General features: G+C 41.0%; 1 long non-coding RNA gene across 2 annotated transcripts in view; it reads right to left on the bottom strand.

The window, feature by feature from the left end:
* Nucleotides 1-3,628: 3,628 nt before the first annotated feature.
* LOC120023850 overlaps nt 3,629-15,097 on the bottom strand; it is a 34,651-nt gene continuing 23,182 nt past the window's right edge. Inside the window, exons 1-4 of one of the 2 annotated variants that reach the window (XR_005472774.1) lie at nt 12,467-12,488; nt 10,160-10,322; nt 9,924-10,014; nt 3,629-3,678 (exon numbers count right to left, since the gene is read on the bottom strand). This is a non-coding gene — a long non-coding RNA (uncharacterized LOC120023850). Of the gene's footprint in view, nt 3,679-9,923; nt 10,015-10,159; nt 10,323-12,466; nt 12,489-15,097 lie in introns of those variants that run through there. The other variant, XR_005472773.1, reaches the window with a different exon arrangement.

Genomic DNA, 15,097 nt, shown 5'->3' with positions numbered 1-15,097 from the left:
TTCCATAACCGCAGGCAAAACAGTTGAAACTGGGACAGCAGCAAGGCCAGGTGGACTGGGGACAGCAAGGAGTCATCATGCCCGGTAGTCCTGACGTATGGTCCTAGGGCTCAGTTCCTCCGAGAGAGAGAAAGAAAGAGAGAAGGAGAGAATTAGAGAGAGCCAAGATGTTCAAAATGTTCATAAATGACAAGCATGGTCAAATAATAATCAGGAATACATGTCAGTTGGCTTTTCATAGCCGATCATTAACTTCTTATGGCTGCAAGGGGCAGTATTGAGTAGCCAGTTAAATCGTGCCCATTTCAAACGGCCTCGTACTCAATTCTTGCTCGTACAATATGCATATTATTATTACTATTGGATAGAAAACACTCTAGTTTCTAAAACCGTTTGAATTATTTCTCTGAGTGAAACAGAACTCATTCTGCAGCACATTTCCTGACCAGGAAGTGGAATGTCAGAAATCAATGCTCTGTTCAACTTCCTGCCTATACATGGGCATGATACGTAAGAGTCTACGTACACTTCATACACCTTCCCCTGGTTGTCAAGAGGCGGTGAGAGAAGAAATTTCGTGTTTATCTTGGTCTGAGGTGGAATTAAAGCTCTTTGTATGACGTGACCGTCCATTTCCTGTTTCTGGAGCGCGTGAAAGGGGACATGGATTTGCCTTCTGTTTAGCTGTCGTTATGGACAACTAACATCTCCGGTTTAGATTTTATTTGATACATGTGACCATATCATCGTAAAGTATGTTTTTTCAATATAGTTTAATTAGATTATTGAAATTTTTTCTGGAGTTTTGCCGTGTTCCGTTCTCTGACTTTGTTGACGTTGGAGAGATCCGTGCCACTTGGCAAGTGCCCATGCTAAATCAAGAGGGAAATTTGCCGTTCCAGATCCAAACAACGACTGTTCTGAACAAAGGACACCTTGTCCAACATTCTGACGGAAGATCACCAAAAGTAAGAAACATTTTATGATGCTATTTCTAATATCTGTCGTGCATGTGAACTGGTCGTCGGCGCCCAAGTGTTTCTGGCTATTGTGGCTACGCTAATATAACGCTATATTGTGTTTTCGCTGTAAAACACTTGATAAATCGGAAATATTGTCTGGAATCACAAGATGCCTGTCTTTCAATTGCTGTACACTATGTATTTTTCAGAAATGTTTTATGATGAGTATTTAGTTATTTGGCGTTGGTGTCTGTAATTTTTCTGTCTGCTTTCGGTGCAATTTCTGACTGTAGCTGCAATGTAAACTATGATTTATACCTGAAATATGCACATTTTTCTAACAAAACATATGCTATACAATAAATATGTTATCAGACTGTCATCTGATGAAGTTGTTTCTTGGTTAGTGGCTATTTATATCTTTATTTGGTCGAATTTGTGATAGCTACTGATGGAGTAAAAAACTGATGGAGTAAGAAAAGTGGTTTCTTTTGCTAACGTGGTTAGCTAATAGATTTACATATTGTGTCTTCCCTGTAAAACATTTAAAAAATCGGACATGTTGGCTTGATTCACAAGATGTGTACCTTTCATATGCTGTATTGGACTTGTTAATGTGTGAAAGTAAAATATTTAAAAAAAATATCTTTTGAATTTCGCGCCCTGCACTTTGAGCTGGCTGTTGTCATAAGTGTACCGACGTCGGGCTTGCACGCCAAACAGGTTAACCTGTCTGGCTCTGGCGTTCCGCTAGCGGAACTCCTCCCACATTCCACTGAAAAGGCAGAGCGCGAAATTCAAAAGATATTTTTTAGAAATATTTAACTTTCACACATTAACAAGTCCAATACAGCAAATGAAAGATACACATCTTGTGAATCCAGTCAACATGTCCGATTTTTAAAATGTTTTACAGCGAAAACACCACATATTTATGTTAGCTCACCACCAAATACAAAAAAGGACAGACATTTTTCACAGCACAGGTAGCATGCAAAGCCAACCTAACTAACCAAGAACCAACCAAACTAACCAAGAAACAACTTCATCAGATGACAGTCTTATAACATGTTATACAATAAATCTATGTTTTGTTCGAAAAATTTGCATATTTGAGGTATAAATCAGTTTTATATTGCAGCTACCATCACAGCTACCGTCAGAAATAGAACCGAAGCAGCCAGAGTAATTACAGACACCAACGTCAAATACCTAAATACTCATCATAAAACATTTCTGAAAAATCGATGGTGTACAGCAAATTAAAGACAAATATCTTGTGAATCCAGCCAATATTTCCGATTTTTTAAGTGTTTTACAGCGAAAACACAATATAGCATTATATTAGCTTACTACAATAGCCTACCACACTACCGCATTCATTCATCAAGGCACGTTAGCAATAGGCACGTTAGCAATAGGGAATAAACCAGCAAAAGATATTAATTTTCACTAACCTTCATAAACCTTCATCAGATGACAGTCCTATAACATCAGGTTATACATACACTTATGTTTTGTTCGAAAATGTGCATATTTAGAGCTGAAATCAGTGGTTATACATTGTGCTAACGTAGCATCTTTTTCCCAGAATGTGCGGATATTTTTATGACACCAACTATTCTGACCAAAAAACTATTCATAAACGTTACTAGAAAATACATGTTGTATAGGAAATGATAGATACACTAGTTCTTAATGCAATCGCCGTGTTAGAATTCTAAAAATAACTTCATTACGACATCCAGCTTAGGTATAGCGAGAGAGTACCCAAAATCTGGGCGCAAACGACTATTTCACATGTTCGACAGATATATGAAATAGCATCATAAAATGGGTCCTACTTTTGATGATCTTTCATCAGAATGTTGTACAAGGGGTCCTTTGTCGGGAACAATCGTTGTTTGGATTTAGAATGTTCTCTTCTCCAGTCAATTAGCACGGAAAGCTAGCAAAGTGGCGCTAAGCTCTCCTTCCTGAACAAAGGCACACAACGCAACACGCCTAACGTCCCGAATAAATTTCAATAATCTAATAAAACTATATTGAAAAAACATACTTTACGATGATATTGTCACATGTATCAAATAAAATCAAAGCCGGAGATATTAGTCGTCCATAACGACAGCTTATCAGAAGGCAAATCCAGGTCCCTTCACGCGCTTTCCAGAAAACAGGAAACTGGTGACACGTCATGCCGAGAGCTTTTATTCGACCCCAGATCAAGTTACACACTCCATTTCTTCTCTCACTGCCTGTCGACATCTAGTGGAAGACGTATGAAGTGCATCTATACTAATAAATATCAAGGACATTAATAGGCAGGCCCTAGAACAGAGCATGGATTTCAGATTTTCCACTTCCTGTCAGGAAGTTTGCTGCAAAAGGAGTTCTGTTTTACTCACAGATATAATTCAAACGGTTTTAGAAACTAGAGAGTGTTTTCTATCCAATTGTAATAATAATATGCATATTGTACGAGCAAGAATTGAGTACGAGGCCGTTTAAATTGGGCACGATTTTCCCCCAAAGTGAAAACAGCGCCCTCTGTCCTCAACAGGTTAAGAGTTGAAAACAGCAGGTCTGGGACAGGTAGGGGTTCCATAACTGCAGGCAGAACAGTTGAAACTGGAACAGCAGCAAGGCCAGGTGGACTGGGTACAGCAAGGAGTCATCATGCCCAGTAGTCCTGACGTATGGTCCTAGGGCTCAGGTCCTCCGAGAGAGAGAAAGAAAGAGAGAAGGAGAGAATTAGAGAGAGCATACTTAAATTCACACAGGACAAGGGATAAAACAGGAGAAGTACTCCAGATATAACCAACTGGCCCTAGCCCCCCGACACAAACTACTGCAGCATAAATACTGGAGGCTGAGACAGGAGGGGTCAGGAGACACTGTGGCCCCATCCGATGATACCCCCGGACAGGGCCAAACAGGAAGGATATAACCCCACCCACTTTGCCAAAGCACAGCCCCCGCACCACTAGAGGGATATCTTCAGCCACCAACTTACAATCCTGAGACAAGGCCGAGTATAGCCCACAAAGATCTCCACCACAGCACAAACCAAGGGGGGGCGCCAACCCAGACAGGAAGATCACGTCAGTAACTCAACCCACTCAAGTGACGCACCCCTCCTAGGGACGGCATGAAAGAGCACCAGTAAGCCAGTGACTCAGCCCCTGTAATAGGGTTAGAGGTTGAGAATCCCAGTGGAGGGGAACCGGCCAGGCAGAGACAGCAAGGGCGGTTCGTTGCTCCAGAGCCTTTCCGTTCACCTTCACACTCCTGGGCCAGACTACACTCAATCATATGACCTACTGAAGAGATGAGTCTTCAGTAAAGACTTAAAGGTTGAGACCGAGTCTGCGTCTCTCACATGGGTAGGCAGACCATTCCATAAAAATGGAGATCTATAGGAGAAAGCCCTGCCTCCAGCTGTTTGCTTAGAAATTCTAGGGACAATTAGGAGGCCTGCGTCTTGTGACCGTAGCGTACGTGTAGGTATGTACGGCAGGACCAACTCGGAAAGATAGGTAGGAGCAAGCCCATGTAACGCTTTATAGGTTAACAATCATTTGAAATGTTGAGTCAAGAAGAAGGGGAGGGGTGTGTGGCAAAGATATAGGCATGTCTCTCTCCAGAATGTACTCAGCTCTCCAGAATGCACTCAGTTGTCTCCTGCCAATTATTGCACATTCATTGTTTCATTGTGTGAATTGTTTGTTCTTAGATTGTTTATTTTGATCAACTCACCATTACATACAGTACCAGTCAAAAGTTTAGACACACCTACTTAAGGGTTTTTCTTTATTTTTACTATTTTCTACATTGTAGAATAATAGTGAAGACATCAAAACTATGAAATAACAGATATGGAATCATGTACAGTCGTGGCCAAAAGTTTTGAGAATGACACAAATATTAATTTTCACAACGTCTGCTGCCTCAGTTTGTATGATGGTAATTTGCATATACTCCAGAATATTATGAAGAGTGATCAGATGAATTGCAATTAATTTCAAAGTCCCTCTTTGCCATGCAAATGAACTGAATCCCCCAAAAACTGTTTTCCACTAAATTTCAGCCCTGCCACAAAAGGACCAGCTGACATCATGTCAGTGATTCTATCGTTAACACAGGTGTGAGTGTTGACGAGGACAAGGCTGGAGATCACTCTGTCATGCTGATTGAGTTCGAATAACAGACTGGAAGCTTCAAAAGGAGGGTGGTGCTTGGAATCATTGTTCTTCCTCTGTCAACCATGGTTATCTGCATGGAAACACGTGCCGTCATCATCGCTTTGCACAAAAAGGGCTTCACAGGCAAGGATATTGCTGCCAGTAAGATTGCACCTAAATCAACCATTTATCGGATCATCAAGAACTTCAAAGAGAGCGGTTCAATTGTTGTGAAGAAGGCTTCAGGGCGCCCAAGAAAGTCCAGCAAGCGCCAGGACCATCTCCTAAAGTTGATTCAGCTGCGGGATCGGGGCACCACCAGTACAGAGCTTGCTCAGGAATGGCAGCAGGCAGGTGTGAGTGCATCTGCACGCACAGTGAGGCAAATACTTTTGGAGGATGGCCTAGTGTCAAGAAGGGGAGCAAAGAAGCCACTTCTCTCCAGGAAAAACATGAGGGACAGACTGATATTCTGCAAAAGGTACAGGGATTGACTGCTGAGGACTGGGATAAAGTCATTTTCTCCGATGAATCCCCTTTCCGATTGTTTGGGTCATCCGGAAAAAAGCTTGTCCGGAGAAGACAAGGTGAGCGCTACCATCAGTCCTGTGTCATGCATACAGTAAAGCATCCTGAGACCATTCATGTGTGGGGTTGCTTCTCAGCCAAGGGAGTGGGCTCACTCACAATTTTGCCTAAGAACACAGCCATGAATAAAGAATGGTACCAACACATCCTACGAGAGCAACTTCTCCCAACCATCCAGGAACAGTTTGGTGACGAACAATGCCTTTTCCAACATGATGGAGCACCTTGCCATAAGGCAAAAGTGATAACTAAGTGCCTCGGGGAACAAAACATCGATATTTTGGGTCCATGGCCAGGAAACTCCCCAGACCTTAATCCCATTGAGAACTTGTGGTCAATCCTCAAGAGGCGGGTGGACAAACAAAAACCCACAAATTCTGACAAACTCCAAGCATTGATTATGCAAGAATGGGCTGCCATCAGTCAGGATGTGGCCCAGAAATTAATTGACAGCATGCCAGGGCGGATTGCAGAGGTCTTGAAAAAGAAGGGTCAACACTGCAAAAATTGACTCTTTGTATCAACTTCGTGTAATTGTCAATAAAAGCCTGACACGTATGAAATGCTTGTAATTATACTTCAGTATTCCATAGTAACATCTGACAAAAATATCTAAAGACACTGAAGCAGCAAACTTTGTGAAAATGTATATTTGTGTCATTCTCAAAACTTTTGGCCATGACTATAGTAACCAAAAAAGTGTTAAATAAATCAAAATATATTTTATAATATTCAAAATAGCCACCCTTTGCCTTGATGACAGCTTTGCACACTCTTGGCATTCTCTCAACCAGCTTCATGAGGAATGTTTTTCCAACAGTCTTGAAGGAGTTCCCACATATGCTGAGTACTTGTTGGCTGAGCACGTGTATCGCTGCAGAATGCTGTGGTAGCCATGCTGGTTAAGTGTGCCTTGAATTCTAAATAAATCACAGACAGTGTCACCAGCAAAGCACCTCCACACCATTACACCTCCTCCTCCATGCTTCACGGTGGGAACCACACATGCCGGAGATCATCCGTTCACCTACTCGGCGTCTCACAAAGACATGGCAGTTGTAACCAAAAATCTCAAATTTGTACTCATCAGACCAAAGGACAGATTTCCACCAGTCTAATGTCCATTGCTCGTGTTTCTTGGCCCAAGGAAGTCTTTTCTCCTTATTGGTGTCCTTTGGTAGTGATTTCTTTGCAGCAACTCGACCATGAAAGCCTCATTCACGCAGTCTCCTCTGAACAGTTGATGTTGAGATGTGTCTGTTACTTAAACTCTGTGAGGTGCAGTTAAATTCCAATTTCTGCATCCGGAACTCTAACGAACTTATCCTCTGCAGCCTCTGGATCTTCCTTTCCTGTGGCCACCCTCATGAGAGCCACTTTCATAATAGCGCTTGATGATTTTTGCACTTGAAGAAACTTTCAAAGTTCTTAATTTTCAGCATTGACTGACCTTCTTGTCTTAAAGTAATGATGGACTGTCGTTTCTCTTTTCTTAGTTGAGCTGTTCTTGCCATAATATGAACTTGGTATTTTACCAAAGAGGGCTATCTTCTGTATACCACCGCTACCTTGTCACAACACAACTGATTAGATTGAGCGCATTAACCTGTTTGGGATAGGGGGCAACATTTTCACGTTCGGATGAAAAGCGTTCCCAGAGTAAACTTCCTGCTACTCAGGCCCAGAAGCTACTATATGCATATTATTAGTGGATTTGGATAGAAAACACTCAAAAGTTTCTAAAACTGTTTGAATGATGTCTGTGAGTATAACAGAACTCATATGGCAGGCGAAAACCTGAGAAAAATCCAACCAGGAAGTGGGAAATCTGAGGTTTGTAGTTTTTCAACTCATTGCCTTTCTAATATACAGTGGCTATGGGGTCATATTGCACTTCCTAAGGCTTCCACTAGATGTCAACAGTCTTTAGAACCTTGTTTGAGGCTTCTACTGTGAAGGGGGAGAGAATGAGAGCTGTTTCAACCAGAGGTCTGGCAGAATGCCATGAGCTGGTCACGCGCGTGGCCTTGAGAGCGACCTTTGTTCCATTGCATTTCTAAAGACAAAGGAATTCTCCGGTTGAAACATTATTGAAGATTCATGTTAAAAACATCCTAAAGATTGATTCTATACATCGTTTGACATGTTTCTACAAACTGTTATATGACTTTTTTGACTTTTCGTCTGAACTTTCGCCTGGACTTGCCCGCGCATCGTGAGTTTGGATTGTGAACTAAACGCGCTAACAAAAAGGAGGTATTTGGACATAAATGATGGACTTTATCAAACAAAACAAACATTTATTGTGGAACTGGGATTCCTGGGAGTGCATTCTGATGAAGATCATCAAAGGTAAGTGAATATTTATAATGCTATTTCTGACATCTGTTGACTCCACAACATAGCGGGTACCTGTATGGCTTGTTTTTGTGTCTGAGTGCCGTACTCAGATTATTGCATGGTGTGCTATTTCCGTAAAGTTTTTTTGAAATCTGACACAATCTGACATCTTTAATTCTGTTTATAACACTTGTATCTTTTATCAAAGTTTATGAGTATTTCTGTAAATTGATGTGGCTCTCTGAAAATTCGCCGGATGTTTTCGAGGCACAGCATTACTGACCATAACGCGCCAATGTAAACTGAGATTTTTGGTTATAAATATGAAATTTATCGAACAAAACATAAATGTATTGTGTAACATGAAGTCCTATGAGTGCCATCTGATGAAGATCATCAAAGGTTAGTGATTCATTTTCTCAATTTCTGCTTTTTGTGACTCCTCTCTTTGGCTGGAAAATGGCTGTATGTTTTTTGTGACTAGGCTCTGACCTAACATAATCATATGGTGTGCTTTCGCTGTAAAGCCTTTTTGAAATTGGACACAATGGGTAGATTAACAAGAAGTTAAGCTTTAATTTGGTGTATTGCACTTGTGAATGTATGAAAGTTGAGTATTTCAACAACAAAACTTTCGCGCTCTGCCTTTTCAGCGGAACCACTAGCCGTAAGTTAAGGAAATAAATTCCACAAATGAACTTTTAACAAGGCACACCTGTTAATTGAAATGCATTCCAGGTGACTACCTCATGAAGCTGGTTGAGAGAATGCAATGCTGTCATCAAGGCAAAGGCTGGCTACCTTTAAAGAATCTCAAATCTATTTTGATTTGATTAACACTTTTTTGGTTACTACATTATTCCATGTGTTATTTCATAGTTTTGATGTCTTCAATATTATTCTACAATGTAGAAAATAGTAAAAAGAAAGAAAAAACGTTTAATAAGTAGGTGTGTCCAAACTTTTGACTGGTACTGTATGTCACCAGTAGTACATTTACCGTTTATCCCCTTCATTTGGTTACATACATTTCTGTTAATGCATGTATTAATTACAATAATTACCTTTCTCATTCTTGGCGTGGAGATGTTGTTGTTAGAGTTCACAACCTGCTACACTTGTGAGAAACATTTACGACTATTGTACATTGTTTTGTTTGGAGCCCTTCATCTGAGCAATAAACATGTGTCTGGTTTCTATGGCCTGTTAATGTTGACGGAGACTGCGCGCCTGAGCACGCATACAAATGTAGGAAAGTGCTCAATTGGGGATGTCTGATTTTTGATTGTCTAGTCACCACCACTAATAAGATGAGCTTCTCAGTCATTTTTTCTTCACCTTATACAGTAATTTCAAAAAGTATATTTTTTCGTACATCCATTGCGAATGATAATAGTTCCTCACATTTTAAAAACCTTTCCAACACTCTCTCCCTCGATAATCACCAGGCCTCAGTGTTAAGAAACAAAATGTCATGCTCTGATGATCCCATATATCCAGTTGAAACGTCATAGTTGATGCAATGTTGCAAGTTCGCTATAGCAATAGCTTTGGGCGGACACAGTTGATTGATTTTCATGTACATTGATTAATTCATCTTATGCTACTCAAATAAATAGCATACATTTTTCTAAACTAGTCCGATCTGTTACTTGGACTTATTGGACCCATAACTAAAATGTTTGTTCCCAGTGTAGATGGTTTAGGTAGTCTCATATCTTAGTCTTCTTAACCCGGCAGTCATTCTGAATGCAGGTTGCGGGTGAATAAAAATTCAAAATGTTGGATATCCCCACTCTGGCAGGATTCCAATAGGAATAACAATACAGGGGGTGGTCCGCCCAGGTCTTACCTAGTGTGCATAGACAGAGTACATACTATGGGTATATGTAATCCCACAGGCCTCTTGCCTAAACACTCCCACGGTGCCTTCCCCTTCCCTCCTGGGAACAAAAACAGAATAATTACTAACGTAAAATTAACAATTTCAATAATCACAAACGCAGTCCTTTTGACATAGATCTGCAGGATCGGCTACTAAATACTTTACAACAATTATACAGACCAACAACAAAACACAGGACATACCAAGAGGCTCTCTCTTTCCGAACAAAGGAACAGTGGCTTTTATCCAGCTGGAGAAAGAGTCGGTAATTGCCGACAGCTGTATGCCATAACGAGAGGGAGGGATCAGACCTCCAATCATCGATGGGGCCGACCAATCAGCTGCTTGGGGGAATCCAGGAACTTCCTGAAATACACACATACATATACACAAACCCACAACATAGAAACTGGGGAACGTAATATTTCTCTTATTAGCTGATTCTTTACCCTCATCATGTCCTCTGAATGCTAATTCTTGCTTGCCTAAAAACACAACCGTATGAATAAGGCGCTTTCTCCCTGTTGTGCCTGACTTCATCATTGTGAGCAAGTGTCTCATTGTGCCACTGCTCGTTAAGAAGAAGGTCTACTCCTGTTTCCCCAAATGTTTTTAAACTCACTGTAGCTCGCAGGTGTGAAGTTGAGTTTTGGTGTCGAAGTGCTTACTTTGTCAAACAGCCTAAATCTTTGAAACCAGTTGTCCAGGTTGAGCTATTATCGGTGCTGAAGAATAGGCAATTCCAACAGTAAAGCTTTTTTGTCAGCTCACAGCCGGTTACCACGGATAGTGCTCATAATTATTAACTTGAAAATGCCTTTCAAAACTCTTTCCTCGTTCCACCAAATCAGACCGGTGTCCCGGTCTGTACAAGATTTCACTTTTCATTAAAAGTTAGTCTTGAAAAGGGCGATGCTAACAATTTAGCCACCACATTGTCCTTGATTACTCTCTCTGCAGCCACCACCATCGTTACATTCACTCACTGCAAAAAGCTAGCCAGCTAGCTAGGCTCAAGCGTGAGAAAACAAGATGAGGCTCGCTATTGGCTCTGAATTAGTGACGTATACTTAGGCCTCTAGAGGGCCTTGAGGCATCATACAATTGTCCACCTATTACCAGACAATTTGTGATTGGTTGATTCTACTGTCATTCCAAAATTCTGCTCTAATTGAAGGCAATGTCAATGACGTTGGCTGGTGCCTTTATTCAAATTCTGAGGGCCTAGCCAATGAGCGTTGAGCTTACTAGAATATTTCTACCAAGAGACTACCAAAGAAAAATTCTGATTAGATATTTTTTTCTCTTGGATATTACCCCTTCCTCTCCCAACACAAACTGAAGAAATTCAATAGGAACATCATTACAATTAAGACAAAAAAATATTAAATCAATGAAAACAAAATTACAAATTATAATATATAAAAATATATACAGATTTGTATCTATCCTTAGGCCCTCTCTGAGGGTGTAGAGGGCCCTGACGGTTCCCCACTAGTCAAACTTTCCATACATTTGATGTGTTTGATACCGTTCCATTTATACTACTCTAGTCTTTACAATGAGCACGTCCTCCCACAAGCGTCCTATGCATTGTTCCCATACACATTAATCTCAGACAAATGTCTCCCTAGTTTATCACTAGACGGTACTATAGCCGTCAGTATCCTGTAGCCAGTTGAGCTGTATGTATAAGCGTGCTGATTGATCTCTGGAAATGTGGATAATTAGTTTTTTCATAAACCAGGGCTTCATAGAAAGATGTCCTTGTGATTCTGTGCTTCTTGAGATTTGGTGTTAAAAAGTATATATATACTGTATATTTCTTATGTACTCCTTTATATTAGATATCTCCAAAAGCTATAATTCATCCATTTGAAAACGATGGAAAAAGGTTAAATCCAAACAGGCTATATTTGTGCTTATTTTCAACAACATTTTTTTTACATATCATATGGTGATATAACTGGGTAGACATATGTGCTTGAAGCATGAAGTCAGCGTTTGCTTTGCCTGAGGAACTGACAGTGACGGACAGATATGCCGGAGGAGCCAAGTGTCCTGGATTTGATCTAATTTCAAGAAAAAAAGATGAGCCGACAGCCCTCAGCTTTAATGGTCCATTGGCTCTCACTGAGAATAAGTGGCTGAACAGTACACAGCAAATTCTCCACTGTTAAATCAACACTGACAGTGTGAAATTTAACACTGGTCCAGTGTCCATATCGGTCCACACTTTTCAGTGTTAAATTGACACACTGCATAGTGTAAAGCCTTATTTGCATATTTCCCAGCCTTTTGAGTGAATTGTAAAGTTAACACCCATGACTGTATTTGTTAGTATCTTGGTGGCCTAGCAGCGTTTTTCTGAAGATCTGTCAAATGAACAAAACTACTTTGTAAAATATGCCAGCGAAGACTATCCAGAGTGGCGCCAACAAGATGGAACTCACCCTTAGTTTGCGCTGTGTATGAAAAAAAAGGCGGAACTCATTGAACTCTTTGAATACCTAGTGGACCATCACGATGACTCTGAAGACACCAATCACAGCGCAGATCGATACATGATGCACCTGACAAGCTTCGAGCTCTGCTTCCTGCTATCCGCGTTCTACTCCATATTTGCATACTCCGACGTGCTGTTTGGAATATTGCAGAACAGGGAGTTTGACATGCAGTTCAGCTTGTCCAGGGTGGACGGCTTCTGCAACACCACAGAGAGGGAAAAAGGATATTCGATTCCATCTGAGAACACTGAGTGAGACCAGAGTTCCAAAGGAGGAGACGTTCGCAGGCAGTACCAACAGCTACACAGTGCAATCATCAACAACATTGTCACTCAGCAAAGAAACAGGTTCAATGACCATGAAAGGATCATGTTCCTTTCCCTCCTTGACCCACAAAAGTTCCTATATATATACAGTATATAGTATATATATATATACTCTCAAAAGGCTGGGAAATATACAAATAAGGCTTTACACTATGCAGTGTGTCAATTTAACACTGAAAGTGTTACATTTTCGTCTGTATATATGGAAACACCAAACTTTCCAAATGTTGCTTTCTCAAGTCTCGAGGAAAGCTATGGCTCTAATTTTGATTTGCCGCGGCTTAAAACAGAACTCACCGTTATGTACTCAATGTCTGACTTCGAGGGTAAGAGCCCGGCTGATCTGCTCCACTTTCTCCAGCAGAAGAGACAAATTGATGGTATGCACCAATTGCATCTGCTTACCTGTCTAGTTTTGACCATTCCAGTGTCCACTGCACCAGAAAGAACATTTTTCTGCACTAAAAAGGATCAAGACATATTACATGAACACCACTGGATTTGTCAGTCCTGGCAGTTAATCTCAATCAAAAAATAACTTCTTACGGATTTAAAATCAAAAGACAAGCTACACTGCTCAAAAAAATAAAGGGAACACTTAAACAACACAATGTAACTCCAAGTCAATCACACTTCTGTGAAATCAAACTGTCCACTTAGGAAGCAACCCTGATTGACAATAAATTTCACATGCTGTTGTGCAAATGGAATAGACAAAAGGTGGAAATTATAGGCAATTAGCAAGACACCCCCAAAAATGGAGTGATTCTGCAGGTGGTGACCACAGACGTCGGGACGTCGGGCCCTCATACCACCCTCATGGAGTCTGTTTCTGACCGTTTGAGCAGACACATGCACATTTGTGGCCTGCTGGAGGTGATTTTGCAGGGCTCTGGCAGTGCACCTCCTTGCACAAAGGCGGAGGTAGCGGTCCTGCTGCTGGGTTGTTGCCCTCCTACGGCCTCCTCCACGTCTCCTGATGTACTGGCCTGTCTCCTGGTAGCGCCTCCATGCTCTGGACACTACGCTGACAGACACAGCAAACCTTTTTGCCACAGCTCGCATTGATGTGCCATCCTGGATGAACTGCACTACCTCAGCCACTTGTGTGGGTTGTAGACTCCGTCTCATGCTACCACTAGAGTGAGAGCACCGCCAGCATTCAAAAGTGACCAAAACGTCAGCCAGGAAGCATAGGAACTGAGAAGTGGTCTGTGGTCACCACCTGCAGAATCACTCCTTTTTTGGGGGTGTCTTGCTAATTGCCTATAATTTCCACCTTTTGTCTATTCCATTTGCACAACAGCATGTGAAATTTATTGTCAATCAGTGTTGCTTCCTAAGTGGACAGTTTGATTTCACAGAAGTGTGATTGACTTGGAGTTACATTGTGTTGTTTAAGTGTTCCCTTTATTTTTTTGAGCAGTGTATATAAAACTGCCATTGCCCATATCATAATCAAGGACAGGAGAATGGACTTCATTTTTAAATGATAATCATCTACAGCTTGCTTTTTGTTGCTATCTCGTTCATATAATTTTGAATACAATGTGTAAAATATTACTTCAACTTTAGATCACTGGTTGTGTGGTAAAAACAAAGGTAATGACTTTGCAATTGGAAGTACTGGGTACATGACATTTCGTGTTGTGGTGCATTTTTTTTAAATTGTTGCATGCTGGAGATAGAACATCGAATACAGGGTCGAATACGTGGTCTTGAAACAATATGAGTAGTTGTGTGGTTGAATTTATTCCACCACTATTTGAGGGACTGTTTGTATTGGCAAATGTTTCTTTGACACGACGCAACCGTATTTTCTTCTAACGTGGTTCCTGCTATCGATATTTGCAACTGTTGTGTACGTGTGCTACTTCTGTGAGTAGCACACAATGACTGTTTACCTCTGTCATCAAAGAATTTATTCTCCTACATAGGTATGCAAAAGAAAGGTCTCAAGTCATGCTCTGTATACACAGGCATCTCAGTTCTCAATCTATATGTATGACGTCTTTTTCCGCAACTGAAGGCCTAGCTCCAATAGTCCCGGTTCGACACTGCATTTGACTTTGTTCCTCTCCAGCCATTACAATGAGTCCATCCTCCTATAGCTCCGCCCACCAGCTTCCTCTGGAATAATGCTAATGAGGGATCCTCTGTCTGAGATGTTGAGGAAGGTATGACTAGCACACTCCCCCAAACAAAGTCCAATTACCATCCTTCAAACCCTCTAAAGATTGCCAGATAATAGGGGGTCACGCAGCAGACAGTATCATGTAATTGACTGACGGCTAGTTTAATCCATACA

The sequence above is a fragment of the Salvelinus namaycush genome, chromosome 28 (genome assembly GCF_016432855.1).
Source record: "Salvelinus namaycush isolate Seneca chromosome 28, SaNama_1.0, whole genome shotgun sequence".
NCBI classification, from domain to species: Eukaryota; Metazoa; Chordata; class Actinopteri; order Salmoniformes; family Salmonidae; genus Salvelinus; species Salvelinus namaycush.
The sequence above is the reverse complement of the archived record's forward strand: the minus strand, read 5'-3'. Positions and strand labels throughout refer to the sequence as shown.